Here is a 23,163-nt window from a genome sequence, read left to right on the forward strand (position 1 = left end):
CAGCAAAGAAGGAAAACAATCCAGATTGGAACAGGGCAGAAAGTTCTTCAGGGAGAGATTTCCTTAAGATGATGAAACTGATAGAACACCTGACATAGTTCAACATCTTGAGAGGATATTCAGACAATATGACCACAAGAGAATACATAAAGTTGTACAAGGAAAGCAAAATTATCGAGATTCACTGCATGGCTCAATTGTCAACTGTATTTATCAAGAGGACATGGGCTGGGAAGTGGCATTTGTGCTGTGGAGACTAGAAGTGGTTAAAAAGAGCTAAAGCTGCAAATTTCCTAGTTGTAAGTCAGTAAGTCATGCCTAAAATTAACAAACCAAGAAGTAGCAATAAAGTGTGATACTTAGTGACATAGAAATATATCTCGAAATAATCCACATAAAGCAAGGCAAAGCACACTACTGGTTTTCATAACAAACCTTTTAAGAACTAATGGTCTCTTTAAACTTTGTGTATGTATAACTTTGACAGAAATTAAAACTAAAAGCAACATAGCAAGTGATTACTCATGGAGATTATGAATGTACACCAACAGAACATATAAGAGCACCAACTTCCCACTGTGATGCGAGTAACTAGAGCAGAGGATGAATTTTCACTGACATCATATATAAAGTTAGCAATATATATATAATTACATATATTATATATAATATATAAAATTAGCAAGTACGTATCTCACAAAATTTAGACAGAGCTGAAGAGGACATTGTCAAATCACCAGCAGCCTAAGACTTAAAGTGAACTCTGTTACACTCCACTCCTTTGACATAATAACATGGAAACTGATCAGAGGTAAGCCGTTTTCAAAATACTTGTATTTATAATAGAATTACGGAGAAGGCAATGGCACCCCACTCCAGTACTCTTGCCTGGAAAATCCCATGGATGGAGGAGCCTGGTAGGCTACAGTCCATGGGGTCACTAAGAGTTGGACGACTGAGCGACTTCACTTTCACTTTTCCCTTTCATGCACTGAAGAAGGAAACAGCAACCCAATCCAGTATTCTTGCCTGGAGAATCCCAGGGACGGCGGAGCCTGGTGGGCTGCCGTCTATAGGGTCACACAGAGTCGGACATGACTGAAGTGACTTAGCAGTAGCATAATAGAATTACACAACACACCAAAAATATTCAATTTTGATGGAGAGGGATGTAGGAGGGGGGTTCTGGAAGGGGAACACATGTACACCCATGGCAGATTCATGTCAATGTATGGCAAAACCAATACAATATTGTAAAGTAAAAAATAGATAAATAAATAAATTTAAATTAAATGTCCCGGCTACTGTTAAGTAGTCCTGCAGTGAACACTGGGGAGCATGTATCCTTTTCAATTATAGTTTTCTCCAAGTATATGCCCAGTAGTGGGATTGTTGGGTCAACTTTTATTTTTAGTTTCTTAAGGAATAGCCACACTGTTCTTCATAGTGACTCTTTCAATTTACATTCTCACCAATAGTGTAGCAGGGTCCCCTTTTCTCCACACCCTCTCCAGTATTTATATTTTTGTAGATTTTTTTTTATAATGGCCATTTTGACTGGTATGAGGTGATACTTCATTGTAGTTTTCATTGCATTTCTCTAATAATAAGTGATGTTAACCATCTTTTCATGCATTTTTTAACCATCTGTATGTCTTCTGTATGTTTTTCCAGTAGTCGTGTATGGATGTGAGAGTTGGACCATAAAGAAGGCTGAGCACCAAAGGATTGATGCTTTGGAACTGTGCTGTTGGAGAAGACTCTTGAGAGTCCCTTGGACAGCAAGGAGATCCAACCAGTCAATCCTAAAAGAAATCAACCCTGAACATTCATTGGAAGGACTGATGCTAAAGCTAAAACTCCAACACTTTGGCCACCTGATGTGAAGAGCTGACTCATTTGAAAAGACCCTGATGCTGGGAAAGATTGAAGGCAGGAGAAGGGGATGACAGAGGATGAGATAGTTGGATGGCATCACTGACTGAATGGACATGAGTTTGAGCAAACTCTGGGAGACAGTGATGGACAGAGAAGCCTGGCTTGCTGCAGTCCATGGCATCACAAAGAGTCAGACATGACTTAGTCACTGAACAACATCTTCTTTGGAGAAAAGTCTAGTTAGATCTTCTGCTTATTTTTTGATTGGGTTGGGTTTTTTTTGTTTGTTTGTTTGTTTGTTTACATCGAGCTGCATGAGCTGTTTGCATATTTTGGAGATCAATCCCTTGTCAGTTGCTTCATTTGCAAATACCTTCTCCCATTCTGAGGATTTCCTTGCATTTTGTTTATGGTTTTCTTCACTGCGCAAAAGCTTTTGAGTTTAATTAGATCCCATTTGTTTATTTTTGTTCTTATTTTCATTACTGTAGGATGTAGATCAGGGTTTCCCTCATAGCTCAGTTGGTAAAGAAACTGCCTGCAATACAGGAGATCTGGGTTCAATTCCTGTGTCAGGAAGATCCCCTGGAGAAGGAAGTGGCAACCCACTCCAGGATCTTTGCCTGGAGAATGCCATGAAGAGAGGAACCTGGCAGGCTACAGTCCATGGGGTTGCAAGAGTCAGACACAACTTAGCGACTAAAGGATGTGGATCAAACAGAGGAATGGAAAAGAAGATGTGGTACATATATAGAATGGAACATTACCCAGTTACCCAGCCATAAAAAAGAACAAAATAATGCCATTTGCAGCAAAATGGACAAACCTTGAGATTGTTATACTGAGTGAGATAAGTCAGATTCATAAAGACAAATATATGATATTGCATATATGTGGAATCTAAAAAGGGTACAAATGAATGTATTTACAAAACAGAAGTAGAGTCACAGATATAGAAAACAAACTTATGGTTATAAGCAGATAAATGGGAGAAAGATAGATTGGGATTGACATATACAACCTACTATATATAAAATAGATAACTAATAAGAACCTTCTGTATAGCATGAACAGCTCTACTCAATTCTCTGTAATGGCCTAAAAAGGAAAAGAATCTAAAAAAAATAATGACAGACTGGATACATGTATATGTATAACTGATTCACTTTGCTGTATACTTGAAACTAACACAATATTGTAAATCAATTATACTCCAATAAAATTTTTAAAAACTACCCAATCAATCTAAAGTAAACTTTCCTACTAATGAACTCACCACAATCAAACATATTTCTTTAAGTAGGAGTGTAAGGCCACACAGGTGGGTATCTGTGATGGGCCATTGTGAGAATAAGTTATTTTACTTTTCTAAGGGGTTGCTAGTGATGCTTATTCATTGCGTCTGGTATAAAAGTTCTCCAAGGATTATTTCAGAGGCTCTGGACAGATTCTCAACCCCTAGGTATCAGGAGAATGAAGAAAGGGCATGCATATCTTCCATAAGGACAACCATTGACACTGAGCTTCAAAGCTCAGGATGCTTATATTTAGTGAACTTTCTTTTGTATGCTGGTCTTAAATACTATTTTTGCATATTTCATTTCTTCTACCCTCACCAATTTGTCTTTCATGTTCTTATAAATTAAGAGACTCTGTTACGTTGATCCTGACAAGATGAGGCACTAAGTATTGCCAGATCTATAGGTTGAAAAAGACACTGTGCTGTGATTAGAAGTGGATTAGGATCATAATTCATACTTACATTCTATGGACATTTTCTGGAAAACTATCTTTTGATTATAAAGGTATTGATGGCAAAGATGCATGTGAACACTTTGAACTAAATTTCTTCTTAAAACATGTAGAATCTAAAAAATAAAACAACTGAAGAAACCAAAAGTTTTAGTGGAATAAATTGATATTTCTAAATTAATAAACTATATATTTCTTTATATATGTAAACAAAAACAAATGAATTACTTATACATTAAAAAAAAAAATGTCTGGAAAAATAAAGGAAGCCAGAAAAAAGGCCAGGGACACCTAAATGCAATTCATCAGATTCTTTAAGATCACTGATGGTCCTCCTCAAGGAAACTTTATGGGATTCTAAGAACAATAGCTTTATTTGAAACCCCAGAACAAATACAACACTGAATTTCAATGAGTTATTTGATAGCAAATACCAAAGGACAGGTTAGTAAAGGTAATACTAGGAAGAGCCAAAGCAACTCATGTCCTGTTCACCGTTCTTTGATGGTCTTTCATAAGAGGAAGAATGTGTGGTGAAAAATGCTTAGGAATAAGATTTTTAAAATCCAGGTTCTCATCCCAGATCTTCCATTTATAAAGGACATGATTCCTGGGCATTTATCCAGAAAAGAAGAAAACTTTAACTTGAAAAGATACATGCACCCTATTTTTTTTTTTAATTTTGGCTGTGCTAATTTTTCATTGTGGCACATGGGCTTCTCTAGCTGGGCATGCTTTTGTTGCAGAGCATGGGCTCTAGAGCACGTGGGCTCAGTAGCTGTGGCTCACGGACTTCTCTAGTTGTGGCATGTGGGCTTAGTTGCCCAGAAGCACATGGGATCTTAGTCTCCCGATCATGGATGAAACCCGTGTTCTTTACACCAGAAGGTGGATTCTCAATCATTGGACCATCAAGGAAGTCCCCATGCACCCTAATGTAGCACCATTTACAATAGCCAAGACATGGAAACAACCTATATGTCCATTAACAGATGAATGAATAAAGAAGATGTGGTATATTTATACAATGGAATATCATTCAACCATAAAAAAAAAAAAGAATGAAATAATACCATTTGCAGCAACATGGATGGGTCACAGAAACTAGCCTTTACCTCTAAATCTTTCAGCTCTTCTATAGGATACATCATGGGAGAGGTCTTTTTTTTTTTTTTTTCACCAGCCCCATAAGCTGGCTGTGGGGATCCTCCAGGGCTATTCATGAAGAGAAATTGTGCAGGAGATCAAAATGACATAGTGCTGTGCTCATCCTTAGGCCCACAGATTTAGGACACATCACTGCTCTCTCACCTATCTATCCTGTAGGACAAATATCATCCCTTAATTTTCAACAACTCTTCAGAAATTCTATTGCTTTGGATTCTAATTTAGTAAAAGAGTTGAAATATTCACTTCTACTGATGTCAGTAAAGACATTAGCTAAATTATACAGTAAAAAAAAATATGTACCACACACTTTGACACCTATGCATTTATAGCATTTGCTGAATTTCAGGGCACCAAGATATTTCCCTTGGAAAAGTTTGCCACCTTCTGCTATCCTGTGATTTTCATATCAGTTAAAATGGAATGGTTATAACACCTTAAAATTACCAGTAGCCATTTTTTTTTCTGGAAAAAAAAGTATGGGAGTATAGTTTTTCTAATTACAGCAATTTGTCACTAATATTTTAAATTATAAAATGTATAAAAATCAAACATTGAAGAAAATACATCTCTGACACATGTAAAATGTTGTGATTGGTTTTTCAAAGTGATTGTTAATCTGTGGCAGCATAATTAGACATGGGCACAGTTGATGATCCTTGTAGGTGAATTGTCTGACTTCTAATTAATATTTTTGTGCCTAATACTTCTACCACTAAATTGTTCATTTTTTAAGAGTAACATATATCTTCTGTCTCTGTTTTACACAGTTTGTGTCTGACTTCAGGAGTTTTCCATTGCAAGGTATTTACACAATGATTTACAGATGCAACAAACTGAACAATCTGGGTCCAGCAGCTACCATATTTCACTGCCACATTACACAGTTATTTTTATACCTCAGAAAATATTCAGCAGAAACTCTCAATGAGCTCTCTAACCCATGGCCAAATGCAAGTGACTGGATTCAGCAGTCAAATATATTCCTGATTCTCTTTGTCCTAATTTTTACTCTCATTACCATACACTCAATTTAGGTGTACACCTAACCTGTTTTTTAATTATGGCAACATCTTTTTCTTTAATACTAAATTTTATGCTTATTTTATTTGGCTGCATCGGGTCTTAGTTGTGGCATGTAAAATCTAGTTCCCTGAAAGTGAAAGTGTTAGTTATTCAGCCATGCCCAACTGTAGCCCACCAGGCTCCTCTGTCCATGGGATTCTCTAGGCAAAAATACTGGAGTGGGTAGCCATTCCCTTCTTCAGGTGATCTTCCTGACCCAGGGATCGAACCTGGGCCTCCCACATTGCAGGCAGATTCTTTACCACCAGGGAAGCCCCACTGGAAGCTGGGGGACCTGAATTATAAAACTAGAATCTGGGGGACATGAATTATAAACAGGGCTCTTTGGTGAAAGTTTTACCTTTAGTACTAAAAATGTGTCATCCGTGGGTATCTATACCTCTGCATGTCCCAGTTCTTCTTTAGTTCAAGCTCTTTATCTTTGTCATAACTACTATTTATCTTCCTCCTCCCAACACCCCAACATTTGTGCCTCAAACTCAGTTCAAAGACTTTGAGATATTCTTGGCCCATATTTCTTTTGTCCCCTAGAATCAGGTTTCAAATCCTGTCAATTTAAAATTGTTTCTTTCCATTTCCATTAATACTATCCTTGTCTGTGAGCTTGTGCCATTCTACTTGGATTCTGACAGCAGTTTCTGAAGTCAAATGAAGAACCATATGCTAAGCATATCCCACAATAACCAGAATATAGCAGATATTTAATAAATGTCATTCCCTTCCTTTCTCATCTCTAACTGGTCTCATTGATTTCAACAGGCTCTCAGAAATGGATCCCAAACATTTAACACATTTTTTTCTCATATATCAGTCTCTGCTTTCAATCTTTCAAACTTCCCTCTATCAGAATGGATACATGCATATGTATGGCTGAGCCTTTTGGCTGTTCACCTAAAACTATCACAACACTGTTAACTGGCTATACTCTAATGTAAAATAAAAAGTTAAAAAACTTGCCCTCTATCTATCTCTCCCAATCTGTAATAAATTAAACATCTAAAGACACACTACATTTAATCCTATCAAGTCTGCTGGGGTTTTTTTTTTTCTTTTTTTTTGCTGTCGTTTCCAACCCTTTGCAACCCCATGGACTGCAACCTATCAGGCTCCTCTGTCCATGGAATTCTCCAGGCAAGAATACTGGAGTGGGTTGTCATTCCTTTCTCCAGGGGATCTTTCCAATGCAGGGAACAAACCTGTGTCTCCTGTATTGCAGACAGATTCTTTACCATCTGAGCCACCATTCCCCAAACGGTCCTTCACATTTTTAATCTCTCATTTCCTGTTCATTCCATTTTCCTGCTGTCTACTAATATGTCTCTTCCATTAAAGTCTATCTAAGACCCATATTCTCCAACTGGTTCAGTCTTTGGTATTTGTTTCTGAATTATTTTGACATATGCAATACTTACAATCAGGTTCTAAAAGGCTGTTTGAAATCCCTACTATTTATAAGGCCAAACTGAGAAATAAGAGGCCATCAACACCATCTGCTGTTGGCATCCTGGGCTAGCATTCTTTTGCTCTGGCCAATAGCATAGTTCTTATCAATGACGTTTCCTACTTTGAAAGTTTGTAAGAGGAGGTGTTTCTGTAACATGAGCTTCACTCAATATATTTAGTGTATATTCTGCATTATTATTTAACTTTTAGTGAGTAAGTCTTCTCTGTTCCATCAGCATATAATTGAGAGGCTTATCCAGCCTTAAAATTTTTGCTTCCTACTTCCCTAGCATAATAAAACCCCCAAACAATATTGTTGATGATAATATAAAGAATATTAAAATATTTTCCCATTTACATCACAGGAATATTGTTGTGAAAATACAGTATCTTTAAAGCACCATGGATTCCTCTGAGACACATAACTTATAGTAGAGGGGGAAAAAAAGTTTATTTTTTTTAACTCTTTATGCAGTATTAGATTTTGAGCAGAAAGTATAGCAATATGAACCTGCCATTGTCTCAAAAGCAAAAGTTGGGGTCTTTAAAATTTGTTAACTCAGTATAATTTGTATAATTATTTGGAGAAGACAAATCATATTCATTAGCTAAAAAAACTGAGAAATACTAGGAACAGGTAGGTTTTACAAGTGGAACTTGAAATACTTACTGATGACTCTGAACATAGCATAAACAACAATATCTGCTTCTAGTTCAAAGCAAACAGTAAATTGTCAATTAAGCTGGCATGTGACACTCTCTAGGAGAAAGATAAAGGAGAGATTTACAACATTCAAACCAAAATACTGAAAATGAGATACTCAGAGTCTAAGATAGAACTGCTACACTGAATTTCATACTATGTTAGTCCATGTTTCTTATAAACCCCAAGATGCATTCATGCTAGACAAAATACTAAATTCCAGATTCAGATGAGTAAGACATTTAGATAAGGAAAAGCATTTTTCAAGTGATTTAAATAGTAAGAAATCAAAATGGAAAGCACATATATAAGGTGCTATCAGATTACTAACATGTAAAGGATAAGAACATACATAATCAGAGATCCATATTTTAAATTTTATATAGATTGTAAGAAGAGTTTAGGCCACAGACTTACAGTTTAGAAGCAGTTTGGTCATCTTTTACTATGTCACCTTCTCCCAGCAACTTCAATCTCCTCTATAAAATGTTGGTACAAAATTTTCTTTCTTCTGATACACTGTTAAAAAGGAAAAATCAAATTAATTTTTTTTAATTTTAAGTTTTTAAATGTATTTTGATCTCTTTGAAAAATCTGCACATATAACACATTCCAATAGGCACATGGAAAGACGTTCAATATGCTAATTATTCAAGAAATACAAATCAAAGCTACAATGAGGTACCACCTCATGCCAATAATAACAGCCATTATTAAAAAGTCTACAAATACTAAATGCTGGAGAGAGTGTGGAGAAAAGGAAACCCTTCTACATTGTTGGTGGGAATGTAAGCTGGTACAGCACTATGGAAAACAGTATGGAGGTTCCTCAGAACTAAAAATAGAATCACTATATGATGCAGTAATCTCATTCCTCAGCATATATCCAAACAGAACTACAATTCAAAAAGATACACGCACCCCTGTGTTCATAACAGCACTATTCACAATAATCAAGTCATGGTAACAACCTAAATGTCCAGTGACAGATGAACGGATAAAGAAGATGTGGTATATATATACAATAGAACACTCAGTTCAGTTCAATTCAGTCGCTCAGTCATGTCCGAGTCTTTGCGACCCCATGAATCGCAGCACGCCAGGCTTCCCTGTCCATCACCAATTCCGGGAGTTTACCCAAACCCATGTCCATTGAGTCAGTGATGCCATCCAACCATCTCATCCTCTGTAGTCCTTTTCTCCTCCTGCCCCCAATCCTTCCCAGCATTAGGGTCTTTTCCAATGAGTCAACGCTTTGCATGAGGTGGCCAAAGTATTGGAGTTTCAGCTTCAACATCAGACCTTCCAGTGAACACCCAGGACTGACCTCCTTTAGGATGGACTGTTTGGATCTCCTTGCAGTTCAAGTGACTCTCAAGAGTCTTCTCCAACACCACAGTTCAAAAGCATCAATTCTTCGGCACTCAGCTTTCTTCACCATCCAACTCTTACATCTATACATGACCACTGAAAAACCATAGCCTTGACTAGATGGACCTTTGTTAGCAAAGTAATGTCTCTGCTTTTAAATATGCTATCTAGGTTGGTCATAACCTTCCTTCCAAGGAGTAAGCGTCTTTTAATTTCATGGCTGCAATCACCATCAGCAGTGATTTTGGAGCCCCAAAATTAAAGTCTGACACTGTTTCCACTGTTTCCCCATCTATTTCCCATGACGTGATGGGACCAGATGCCATGATCTTAGTTTTCTGAACGTTGAGCTTTAAGCCAACTTTTTCACTCTCCTCTTTCACTTTCATCAAGAGGCTCTTTAGTTCTTCTTGACTTTCTGCCTTAAGGGTGGTGTCATCTGCATATCTGAGGTTATTGTAGAAGACTTCAATATATGGGAGTAGACTGAGGCCCCACAAAATGGTTTAGGTATTAGAACAATTGAGATTTAAATGTTAACTTGGATGGCATTGAATCTCTTCTCCCAGGATGGTGAAACCAGTTACATATACCCAACATATTTACATACACAAACTGCATCTATTCCAATCTTCTCTTATTTATCCAGCATATGTGTGTGTACTCAGTCATTCAGTCCTGTTGACTCTTTGTGACCACATGGACTGCAGCCTACCATGCTCCTCCGCCATGCTCCTGCCATGTTTCTCCTGCCATGTCCATCAGATTTTTCAGGCAAGAATATTGGAGTGAGTTGCCATTTCCTCCTCCAGGGGATCTCCCCGACCAAGGGACCGAACCTTTGTCTCCTGAATTGGAGGCAGAGTCTTTACCATGGAGCCATCAGTGAAGCCCTATTTATTCAGCAACAAACCAATAATCTATTTCAGTGATAAGCTGCACACCCCCAACTGTATGTATAATCTAAATCTCTTTAGCTGAAGTGAAATTCTTTTTATATCACATCAGTCCCCACTTAGATCATCTGAGTATTGAACTTTATGCAAACATAGTGATTACTCTGAATATTATGTTAAATAAACAGGTCATCCTTATAAATATCAAAGCAATATTAACCACTTTGAGACTGGGGACAATATAAGAAAAGATGATTACTGTTAAAAGTAATCTGACTTGTTGGAGACCCTGCTGCAGTAGTATTTGCAGTCCCTTATGAGTACTCAGCAAATAAAGCCCTTCCTGTGTTAAGGGAATTCCTTCATCATGGACGTTGAAAATGCCCACCATTCACCATCTTGCATCTTTGTAATGGGGCTTCCTTTGGTGGCTCAGATGGTAAAAAGTCCACCTGCAATGCAAGAGACCTGGATTTGATCCCTGGTTTGGGAAGATCCACTGGAGAAGGGATTAGCTTTGTAATGAAGACCAGAGCATACCACCTAGACTCCGCTAATCAGATTTGGCAGTTCTGTATTTCCACTAGCGAGATGATATGAAGAAGTGGAGACCAGAGCATGTTCTCTGCTGGCTAAAACAGCTGCTGCAAAAGCTCAGATCCCGTATTCAATATGGTTAGGAGTTCTAGCTGTTTGGGTTCTAGTTCTTAGCGACAGCACTTTTTCATCTGATCTATCTATACAAGTCTGCACCAAATTTTCCATCCCTCTTTGAGCGTCTGTAAATCATCCAATTTGCTTTAACTAAATTAAATTTTTGTCACTTGCAACAAGGAATTCTAATTAGTAAACTTGGGAGTGAAGAAGCCTCACTGAAATTGTTCAAAAAATATTAAACTATTATTTACTGTTTATTAAACTATATATGCCCTTCCACCAGTCATCAACCTAACTCTCTTAGTCTCTTTATTAAAATCTCTGCCAAAAGTCACCATATCAGACTTTTCTAAAAAGTATTTCCATCAATTCCACCCCTTCAAGCCCTGCTGAATTTTTCTTGATATTCCTTATCTCTGACCCCACATTATATTGTTTATTGTCATATTCCCCCACCAGTATATAAGATCCATGAGAACGTAGGTTTGATATGAGTTCTCTATCACTTCCTTTACTGCAACCCATTTTTTATACTTTAAAATTAGAGCTTGGAAGAAAGGCAATTACATCCTAATATACTGTATGGTGATCCACTTGTATCAGCCACTCAAGTAGCTGTTGTAATTTGTAATTTCGTTAAAAACCAACATCAGATGTAGTATGGGAAATTAAGCATTGTGGAAGCAATTTGACATAATCATAAAATCAGAAATTTTAATGACGTACTGCTGGAATACCGAATGTTTATATATAGACTTAATCCACGTTTCTTTAGAAAAGGACAATATAAATGCTTTCCTTTACCCTCCATTATTCTGGAGTCATTTGTAATATATATATACATAATTTAAAGTATTATTAAGCTGAATTACTAAAGCAAAAACACTACAGTTGGCATCTTATGTCAAATTGTTTAATTTTACACATTAAAGGATATTAGTAGTAGCTCAATAGTTTTGTTTTGTTTTGTTTTTTTAATAAATTTATTTATTTTAGTTGGGGGCTAATTACTTTACAATATTGTAGTAGTTTTTGCCATACATTGACATGAATCAGCCATGGGTTTACATGTGTTCCCCTTCCTGGACCCCCCTCCCACCACCCTCCCCATCCCATCCCTCTGGGTCATCCCATTGCCCCAGTCCTGAGCATTTGTCTCATGCATCAAACATGGAATGGTGTTCTGTTTCACATATGATAATATACATGTTTCAATGCTATTCTCCCAGAACGTCCCACCCTCACCTTCTCCCTCAGAGTCCATAAGACTGTTCTATGCATCTGTGTCTCTTATTCTGTCTTGCACACAGACATTTCTCCAAAGAAGACATACAGATGGCTAACAAACACATGAAAAGATGCTCAACATCACTCATTATTAGAGAAATGCAAATCAAAACCACAATGAAGTACCATTTCACACCAGTCAGAATGGCTGCTATCCAAAAGTCTACAAGCAATAAATGCTCGAGAGGGTGTGGAGAAAAGGGAACCCTCTTACACTGTTGGTGGGAATGCAAACTAGTACAGCCACTATGGAGAACAGTGTGGAGATTCCTTAAAAAACTGGGAATAGAACTGCCATATGAACCAGCAATCCCACTGCTGGTCATACACACAGAGGAAACCAGAATTGAAAGAGACGCGTGTACCCCAATGTTCATTGCAGCACTGTTTACAATAGCCAGGACATGGAAGCAACCTAGATGTCCATCAGCAGACGAATGGATAAGGAAGCTGTGGTACATATGCTCAATAGTTTTAGTGAAGAGACGTTTCTGTCCAGTGTAAAGTCAGGCTACTGTGTTGCAATTCTACATGCTCATTATTAGATCATCTTCTTTTTTTTTTAATATGAGCATGGACTTACTTGAAGAAAATACATTTTCCCCCATAAAGTAGCTTTTCTGGTCATTTAAGAAAGCAGAGTTGATGGGAAAGTGATATGGAAACAAAACAAAAAAATTGTTTTGTTTTGTGATGCATCATCCTCCATGTTTTAACTTCTTGCTCTCTTTCACAGTTTGAAAAAAACTTTCTTGATAATTGGACTGAGTAATACTTCGCTGACTGCCTAAATTGCATCGTTTCGGGGTTGAAGAATATGGCTCTGAGCCACCATGTTGATGGTGTGTGAAAAATGAATGGGTGATGAAAAGAGAGATGAACCCACTGAGTGTCAGGAATCTCATCATCTCCATTGCCTTGGCAGCCTGAAGCTCTTTTTTTAATTTATTTTTAAATGAAGGGCAATTCCTTTACAATGTTTTGTTGGTTTCTGCCATAGAACAACGTGAATCAGCCATAAGTATACATATATCCCCTTCGTCTTGAGCATCCTAGATCTGCTTATGTAACTGTACCAACCTCATATTTTTCTGAAGAGCTCAGATATTTTACCAAAAAAAAAATTCTTAATTGCAAAATTTTAATGTAAAAAAAGGCAACCTCCCACCCCCAAACACAGGAAAGGTATTTAGGCATCATCTCATTCCCTGAGCAAAGCTCCTCATAAGTTAGAGTCACTCAGCCTGTGATCACTGTCAGGTAAGTGGTCTGAAACAGCGTAGGCAGCACAGGTGGGGTGGTTCTTAAAAGGGTGGTGACAGTGGTGGAAAAAGTGCTTGGTGAGGGTTAGGAGACCTCAGCTTGAACTCTGGCTCCCCCACTAACCAGCTGGGTGATTCTGGGCCTCAGTTTTCTCACCCCAAAAATAGGAAAGCTGAATTTCTTCTTCTTCTAAAATTCTACGAGTTTTTCAGAGTCTAGAGAAAAGATCAGATGTCTGCTTTCAGAATAATACTAAAATTTATTCCTGGACAGTAAATTAAATCTAGTTGTACAGAAGATCCTTTTCTAGGTTTAGCAGTTCAAGAGCCCTTGAACTTCAGTCACTGGATGCAATCACTGTAGTCAAACACAGAGCTCTTCTAGGGAGCCAGAGAGGAGTGTGCCATCGTATTTGCTCATCCTTGTCAGTCACCTAACTGTCTCTTGAATAAAAGATAACAGCACTGTAGACAAAATGGAGAGAGAAGATACTATTGACCTGGCAAAATCTGGAATAACTCTGTTATTCCAGCACCTGAGATATGAAGTGTTCTCCATGGGTTCACCTAGCTTCCTTTCCAAGGACACTCAGTATCTGTAGCAGCTTGAAGGCCATGCTTTCTTGTCACTTACCATTCAGTTCTCCAGGGTGAAGAGGCATAATACCTCTTGTTCATTGACCTGAATTGAGGATGGCAGGTGAAAAATTAAGCATTTGTCTTGCTCATATAAAGTTAGTAAGTGCAAAAGCTTTCCTGTCCTCAGGCAAAGAACTAAATTGTGTATCAACAGGGTGATAAATAGATATAAGTATAGAAACCTCAGAAAGATTTTATAGGCCTCAAATGTCCAAGTCTGCAGGCAGCTTCCAGCATCAAATATCCAAGTGGTGGCTGGGGTTGGGATCACAAATCATTTTTTTTTTAAAGTAACATAATGGTCCTCAGAGCTATCAACTAGGTATCCAAATAAACTGATGCCTACCTTTTAACTTTAGGCCTTACCTTACTTGGGCATCATTGAAATAAACATTTCTGCCATAGGTTGTGGTTCGTCAGAAAGCTGTTGTAAAGAAACACGTACTAAGGAAGGAAAAGGAGCTGCTTTTGGCTTTCCCTTCCCACAGAGCACTGGTATACAAATATCAATACACACTGGAATCACCTGAAGAATTATTTTTAAAACCCCCAATGCCAGACTTCCTTGGTGGTCCAGTGGTTGAGAATCTGCTTGCAATTCAGGAGACACAAGTTCAGTCCCTGGTCTGGGAAGATCCTACATGCTGTGGAGCAACTAAGCCCGTGTGCCGCAACTACTGAGCCTGTGCTCTGGAGCCTGAGAACAACAACTACTAAGCCCATGCACCCTAGGGCCTGTGTTCCTCAACAAGAGAAGCCCCTGCAAAGAGAAGCCCACGTACTTCAACTAGAGAGTAGCTCCCATTTTCCACAACTAGAGAAATCCCAAGAGCAGCAACGAAGACCCAGAACAGCCAAAAAAAAAAAACACAATGCCTAGTTCCTGCTCCTGGAGACCCTGACATAATTGGCCTGGGTGCTGTCTGGGTACTTGCATTTACAGAGCTGTTTGGGGATAGCCAGGGTGAAGAACCCTTGTTTATTGAGGCCACCAGTAAAGGAGCCAGTTGGTCCTTTTAGTGATTGTTAGCTTGGATGCAGGATGCCTGTTTACTAAGAAATTGGGTTGAGGCAGCAATTCATTCTGTTCAAAGCACAAAATCACAATCAGCTGTTAATGGCTTTTTTTTTTGCTGCACTGACCTATGCTGGATTCAAACCAGCAGTGACCTTCGCTTTCCATTGCCTGTAATTAAGGATGTCTGCCACCACCACGATCTAGTTTGGGGCTTGATTAATTCTCATAATTACCAAATGCATTTGTGCAGCTGTAGGAAAAGAAGGTCTAGGCCACCGAAATGACACAGAGTCATGATGGCAAAAGATAAATAACAAAAATGCTTAGCATTTATTTCATGTTCAATCATTATTTTGTATACTCTTGACATTTATTGACTAGTTATTCCATATGATGTCCTGGGGAAGTAATGCAGAATTATTATTTGCACTTTATGTCAGTCATTGGGCAGAAAAGTATTTTGTCAGGCCTTAGGAGTTGTAATTTTTAAATCCTTTGGTGCATGATGAAGCTTGTAGCTTCCTTTGACAGAAGGGACTTGGAAACAGTGAAACTTGCACTGATCTCAATAAATAACCTCTATCAAAGTGGACAAATTAATGATGGATTTTATGACTAGTTCATCATTATGGTCTACTTTCCCTTTCAGAGTCTACTACTTGAATCTTAAATCTCTAAGGGATTTAAGAAGTCTCCATGATCAGGGTAAAAAGCCAAAATCTTCGCACCTAAACAATAATTCAAATGTTATACTCAAAAAAGCAGATAGTGTAATTTTTAAAGTTCCAGAGCTTGTAGAGGAAGATAGGAAATTCCCTCAGTTTTCCCACTTCCAACTCAATTTCAATATTCCCCAATACTCACTTCTAACCACAAGGAGCTGAACATGTATTATTTTTATCATATTCCAATTACTGGGTACTTTCCACATCTAACACTGCTATATATACTGCTATATATACTGCTTTATATACTGTAACACATGCACGCGTGCATACTAAGTCGCTTCAGATGTGTCCGACTCTTTGCCACCCTATGGATTGTAGCCTGCTAGGCTCCTTTGTCCATGGGATTTTCCAGGCGAGAATAGTGGAGTGAGCTGCCATGCTCTCCTCCAGGGGATCTTCCCGAGACAGAGATCAAACCCACTTCTCTTACATCTCCTGCATTGGCAGGCGGATTCTTTACCACAAGCGCCACCTGGGAAGCCCATTCTGTAATACATTTACTCTCAAATTGTGTCCTGGGTAGTGGTTATGAGGGCAGAAGGAGAAGGGGATGACAGAGGATGAGATGGTTGGATGGCATCACCAACTCAATGGGCGTGAGTTTGAGTAAGCTCGCAGAGACAGTGAAGGACAAGGAAGCCTGGGGTGCTGCAGTCCATGGAGTCACAGAGAGTCAGACACAACTTAGCGACTGAACAACAAGAGGTTATGATCCCCTCCCCAGGTTATGGATAAGAGAACTAAGGCTCGAAGAAACATGGGAACTGGCATAAGGTATAACAGATAAGAAAAAGATTAAAGCCCAAGTCTGTCCGACTCCAGAAACCTAAAAACAAAATGAAAATCCTGTAGAAATTGTTGAAGTTTACCTTTGGGCTTTCTTATATCTTTCTAAATATTCCTTCAGTGAATTCTCTCTACTGCAACGAACCATCCTGTGTATGAAACTTAGCCTCCTCTCCTTCCAAAGAAGCTCCTTTGGGATAGTTAGCGAGTTTGGGATGGACGTGTACACACTGCTATATTTAAAATGGATAACCAATCAAGACCTACTGTACAGCACAGGGAACTCAGTTTAATGTTATAGGGCAGCCTGGATGGGAGGAGAGTTTAGGGGAGAATGGGTACATGTATATGTATGGCTGAGTCCCTTCACTGTTCACCTGAAAATATTACATCACAACACTGTTTCTCAATATAAATACCCCAATACAAAATAAAAAGTTTTAAAGAAAAGAAGCTCCTTTAATATTCTCTTCTATCAGATCCTCACAAACTGGCTAAATCTAACCTGTTACAGCCTAGAAAGGAACCATGTTGCAATCCTTCAGATCCCTGGATTCCAGTCGATCACAATTCCTGTCCATCATTTCCTTTTGACATTGATTCTATTTCTTCCATTACTGCTTTTAGTCCAGGCTCTAGGACTGCTGGGCTTCCCAGATAACTCAGTTGGTAAAGAATCCGCCTGCAATGCAGGAGATCCCGGTTCGATTCCTGGGTCAGGAAGATCCACTGAAGAAGGGATAGGCTACCCACTCCAGTATTCTTGGGTTTCCTTTGTGGCTCAGCTGGTAAAGAATCCACTTGCAATGTGTGAGACCTGGGTTCGATCCCTGGGTTGGGAAGATCCTCTGGAGAAGGGAAAGCCTACCCACTTCAGTATTCTGGCCTAGAGAATTCCATGGACTGTATAGTCCATGGGGTTGCAAAAGAGTCAGACACAACTGACCGACTTTCACTAGAATAGCTTCGCCTCACTCTCACCATCTCCTGCCCAGTCGATTATTGCCACTGGACCAGTAATCCCCAAATGTTGCCTTCTGACTCAAAAACCCTCCTTGGAGCCTCATTTCCTATCACAGCAAAGCTAAACCTTTGAATCTAGCTTTCAGTGCATCTCATATTATTTCCCCACATTATTAACATGATTTCCATTTCATATTCAATTTAATTTCAATTTTATTAAGCTCTTATAAGTTGTCATTAGATGTAATAATTGGCCATTGTTAGATATGATCATTAGTGAATTACCAGTTATTAGATCTCACTAATTTCAGTTCAGTTTAGTCGCTCAGTCATGTCGGACTCTTTGCAGTCCCATGGACTGCAGCACGCCAGGCTTCCCTGTCCATCACCAACTCGCAGAGCTTGCTCAAACTCAAGTCTATTGAGTCGGTGATGCCATCCAACAATCTCATCCTCTGTCACCCCTTTTCCTCCTGCCTTCAATCTTTCCCAGCATCAGGGTCTTTCTAAGGAGTCAGTTCACATCAGGTGGCCAAAGTATTGGAGCTCCAGCTTCAGCATCAGACGTTCCAATGAATACTCGGGACTGATTTCCTTCAGGATTGACTGGTTTGTTCTCCTTGCGGTCAAGGGACTCGCACTTTACTAGGTACTAATTTTAGCTATCATAATTAACTACTTGTGGGTGGCACACAGGATTGTCCATTAAGTGATCATTGAGCTGCCTGGCAATGAGCGAGATGGGACCAATGGCTCCTACTCCCTGTAAGCTCTACTTCCCCCAAGGTTTCCAGAAGCTGGACAGCAGGCATTTCTAGAATCTCTCAGAGCAATCTAATTGAAGCTCAAGAGGTTTCACACTCAAACTCAGGCCATCTGCCTTCCAGGGCTCCTCTCACATTTGCCCTATAAGAAGAGAGCAGCATGAAGGGGTCTGCTCTCCTAGAGAGAGAATAGACTTGGTGCAACTGCTGCCCCTGAATCAAACTCACGTCTAAGCGGGATGCTATGTAAATGAAGAGTGCTGGTATCAGTAGGTTTTTTTAGCAGCGAAATGGGCATGGTCTTGTTACACAATTCAATATGTAATAGAGAAGAACCTTTGTATTCTCTTACAGGCTAACTGCTAAAGGAATGTTGCCTATAAGCTTAAATTATACATGGTGGTCTGTCTCTGGGAACCCGCCTCCTAGGTGATGGATCTTAGGCTAAAATATCTGTGCTTAGCTCACAGGAACCATCCTGACCAGGGTTACCTGTGATTGGCAGCAGGAAGGAAGAAATTAACACAGCCCCTCCAGAGTCTGGTCAGAATCAGAACTGTATTAATATAAAAGAGTATTAGTATTTTAGTATTAATATAATTTTAGTTTTAGTATTAATATAAAAGAAGCCTGAATTCTAACTGGGGAAGATGATTCTTTGGGACACGAGTCTACTATCATCTTGGTTTCCTGGCTTTCCAAATAAAGTTACCATTCCTTTCCCCAAAAAGTAATCTGTTGGTTTATTGGCCTGTCATGCAGTAAGCAGTGTGAGCTGCATTCAGAATCAAAAACATCAGATTAATAGTTTAAGACCTCAGATGCTGTGTGATCCAAGAACTATCCAAAATAAGTTTAAATTAGAACAGAAAGGAGAACTCTGCTGATTTATATTCCGTGTATTTTCTGTAGTTATTGATGGAGTTTCACACAGATGGCACTTTCTGAATTACAGCAGATTTACTTTCCATAAAATTCAAATATTCAGTTTCCAATTCAGAAAATCAAAAAGAAAGGACACAATGAGTAGTGAACAAAAAGAGAGGCAAAGCAATAAGGAAATTGGGGTCCAGATGAGCTTAAACCTAAAACTCCTGGCACCTACAAGAACAAAAATAACAAGAAAGGAAAGAGAGACAGAGACAGAAAGGAAGTTAGAGAGATTCACTTCAGATCATATTGAGGTGAATGAGGTAGAAAAATAGATATTGATACTGAGTTGTAAAACAGTCATGAAGACATGTAAAGAGCCATACAATGGGCTTCCCTGGTGGCTCAACTAGTAAAGGATCTGCCTGCAATGTGGAAGACCTGGGTTTGATCCCCGGATTGGGAAGAACCCCTGGAGAAGGGAAAGGCTACCCACTCCAGTATTCTTGCCTGGAGAATTACAGTCCATGGGGTCACAAAGAGTCGGACACAACTGAGCGACTTTCACTCACTCACTTCACAATGGATTATAACACAAAAATGATATAGGTAGAAACAACAGCGCATAGATTTGTTTAATCTTTAAAACAAATCTATATGATAGATGCTGCTCTTTTTCTGAATTTAATGTTTTAAATTTTATATACATTTTAAAATATATACTCCATTTACAGTTATTGCAAAATGTTGGCTATATACTGTGTGTACAACACATCCTTGTAGCCCATCTTATACTCAGTAGTTTGTACCACCCATTCTCCCACCCCTATGTTACACCTCCTTCTCTCCCCACTGGTGACCACCAGCTTGTTCTCTATATCTGTGAGTCTGCTTGTATTTTGTTATATTCACTAGTTTGTTGTATTTTTTTAGATTCCACATATAAGTGATATTATGCAGTATTTGTCTTTGATTTATTTCACTTAGCATAATGCTCTCCAAGTCCAACTGTGTTGCTGCAAATAGCAAAATGTTTCATTATTTTTTATGGATGAGTAGTATTCCATACTTACAAAAGAACTAAACCCATGAGCTTCCTCTATTAGCAGCCTCTGAGGGAGCTCAGAACACCTGGCTGAGTCACCTGGTGACCCCCTCAGTTTGGTTGGAACTTCAAGGGCTGGGAGGGGCAGGTGACTATAACAATGCTGCAATTTACCTATAAATTAAGAAAGGAATTTTTATTACAAATTTTCACTGTTGTTTTTATTCCTCCTCCTTTGTCCTTTTCTTCATCCTTTCTCTCTTCTGTACAAAGTGCATGATGTTTAATGCCACATGTAGACCTAGCTGATCCCAATAATAAAAGAAACCAAAGTGTCAACATATGGACATTTAGACTGCTTCCATATTTTGGCAATTGTAAATGATGCTGCTGTGAACACTGGGGTGCCCATATCTTTTCAAACTAGTGTTTGTTTTTGTTTTGGATATATACCCACAGGTGGACTTGCTGGGTCATATGGTAGACCTTTTTTTAGTTTTACTGAGAAATCTCCATACTGTTTTCCACAGTGGCTGTACCAATTTATCTCCCTACCATCAGTGTTCGAGGATTCTCTTTTCTCCATATCATCCCCTACATTTGTTATTTGCATTCTTCTTGATGCTAGTCATCTGACAGGTGTGAGGTGGTATCTCATTGTGGTTCTGAGTTGCACTTCCCTGATTAGCGATGTTGAGCACTTTTTCACATGCCTGTTGGCCATCTGCATTTTTTTGTCAGTAAATAAACTGAAATTCAAGAATTGAAGCATTTTCTGCAAGTTTTTCAACCAAGAAAAAAGATTAAAGGGAGGAGGGATGAATAGATAAGTCATTTCCCCATGGTCACATAAAACACCAAAAGGCAGAGGCAGAATTCAAATCCAGTTCTTTTGATTGCAGATCACATGTTTCCAGCCAATATATAATTAAACTTGCTATCTTAATAGCCCCACGCTGCAACTATTGCCTCCGAGATGTATTTTTTTTCCCTCTACTGTGAACCCCCACTAGGAGTTGTCCTTGATCCTCTGGTTTGCAAGTTGTGTGAGGAAGAATAAATAAGTAGATTTGACAAAAGAGGCAACACTACCACAGTCCTTCACCTTCAGTTAATTAGGAGCAAGCATGCAGGACAGAAAGATAGTTAAGGTATTGGAAAGAAATCAGATTTAACTGCTCAGAGTTAGAGAACACCCTGCTGTGAAGATGGACGGTGACACGGGCACCGTGGAAAGGGCAGAGCTGCAACGCTTGTGGGACTTTTACTGATGTAACATCACAGGCAGCTTTTAAATCAAGATGCTTTCTTCCTGAACCATGAATAAAGGAAAGCTAGAAAACAGAAAATAAGAGCTGTAAAATGTCTGGAAATTAGGTTTTATTTAATATATTCAGCCAAGCAGGCAGGCTGTTGGTTAACAACTATTTATGAAGAGTTTGCTCTCTGTGAGGATCACTGAAAGCTACGAAGAACATAAAAATACATAAAACACAGTCTGTCCTCAAGGAGCTTATGGCTAAGGAGCTATTATATGGCCCAATGCACCAAACTGTGCACACTATAAACAGCTAACAATATGACAAGGTCCATGAATCCATCTGATCCATTTGATTCTCCAGTATCTAATATCATACTTAATGCAAACATACCTGCCCAGCTTCATTTAGTAAGAGTTACTGAACACACTAAGCTGAGTAGGCATCTTTGCTTCCCAGGAATAACCAATTATAAAAGCATAAACTAGGATCTAATTTTCCTTCCTTTCCTTGTTTTCTTTAAAGTGCCAGAGTTAAAGATAGATCATCTTAAGCAAAGCTTGAATCAGTCTCGCAATTAGTTTAATTAAAACCATCCAGGCCACTGATGTCTCTTCTCTATATGTCACTATTTCTCCAGTCAACTCACTTCCTTTTTCCACTTCTTCAATCATAAATACAATGTTTGGCCAGAAAAAGGATAATCATACACTGGAAATACTCATATCTTCTTTCCTGCCCCTAAAAAATTGAAATATCAAAACTTTTTAAAATCCAAAAAGGAAAAGGGCTGCTTGACTTTCATTTAGCTTATGGGTATTTGGGGTTTCCCTGGTGGCTTAGACACATTGCAGGTAAAGAATTCACCTGCAATGCAGGAAACCTGGGTTTGATCCCTGGATGGGGAAGATCCCCTGGAGAAGGAATGGCTACCCACTCCAGTATTCTTGCCTGGAGAATCCCATGGACAGAGGAACCTGGTGGGCTACAGTCCATGGGGTCTCAGCAAAGAGTTGGACACAACTAGGTATTTGAATGGGTATTTGAAAGAAGACATGATTTCAGAAGAAAGTAAATGATTTAGCTAAGAACTAAAACTACCAAGTAAATTTTCATAAGTCTACAAGATCAAACCATGGAAGAAACAGGTTACACGGCAGACTTCACTATAGTACCAGTGCACTGCTGAAAACAAATTAACTAAAAGGTACAAAAAAATAAATCATAAGGGAAACTTTAAGTGATTAATAAAGGTTCCCATTCACTAAGTGCCTACTCTATGACAGATACTGTGTTAATTGCTTTTCTCTGTGTTTTAGTACATTGCAGTTTCTAAGTATTGGTTAATTTAACATCTTATTATTTTTTTACCTTCACCAAAAAATCTACATGTATCTTTTATTATCTCCATTTTCCATGTGAGTAAATCAGCTCAAATAACTAACAAATAGTGGCTAAGCATTTTTCTCTGTGTTGAGCTGCCCCTCACCAGGCAAAAGAAATCTGATGATTCTGCATTGAATATAGTATATAAAAAATTGACTTTGTTTTTTGTAATTTGAATGTCCTTAAACCGGGCATTTGAAAGA

General features: G+C 38.6%; 1 long non-coding RNA gene across 1 annotated transcript; it reads left to right on the forward strand.

Moving 5' to 3' along the window:
- Positions 1–224: 224 nt before the first annotated feature.
- On the forward strand, positions 225–2,267 carry LOC145526640 (uncharacterized). Its single transcript, XR_014069045.1, has 2 exons — positions 225–307; positions 1,675–2,267. It is a non-coding gene; the product is annotated as an uncharacterized LOC145526640 (long non-coding RNA).
- Positions 2,268–23,163: the final 20,896 nt, after the last annotated feature.

This window comes from Giraffa tippelskirchi, chromosome 2, assembly GCF_054371585.1.
Source record: "Giraffa tippelskirchi isolate mGirTip1 chromosome 2, T2T-mGirTip1v1.2.pri, whole genome shotgun sequence".
Classification (NCBI taxonomy): Eukaryota; Metazoa; Chordata; class Mammalia; order Artiodactyla; family Giraffidae; genus Giraffa; species Giraffa tippelskirchi.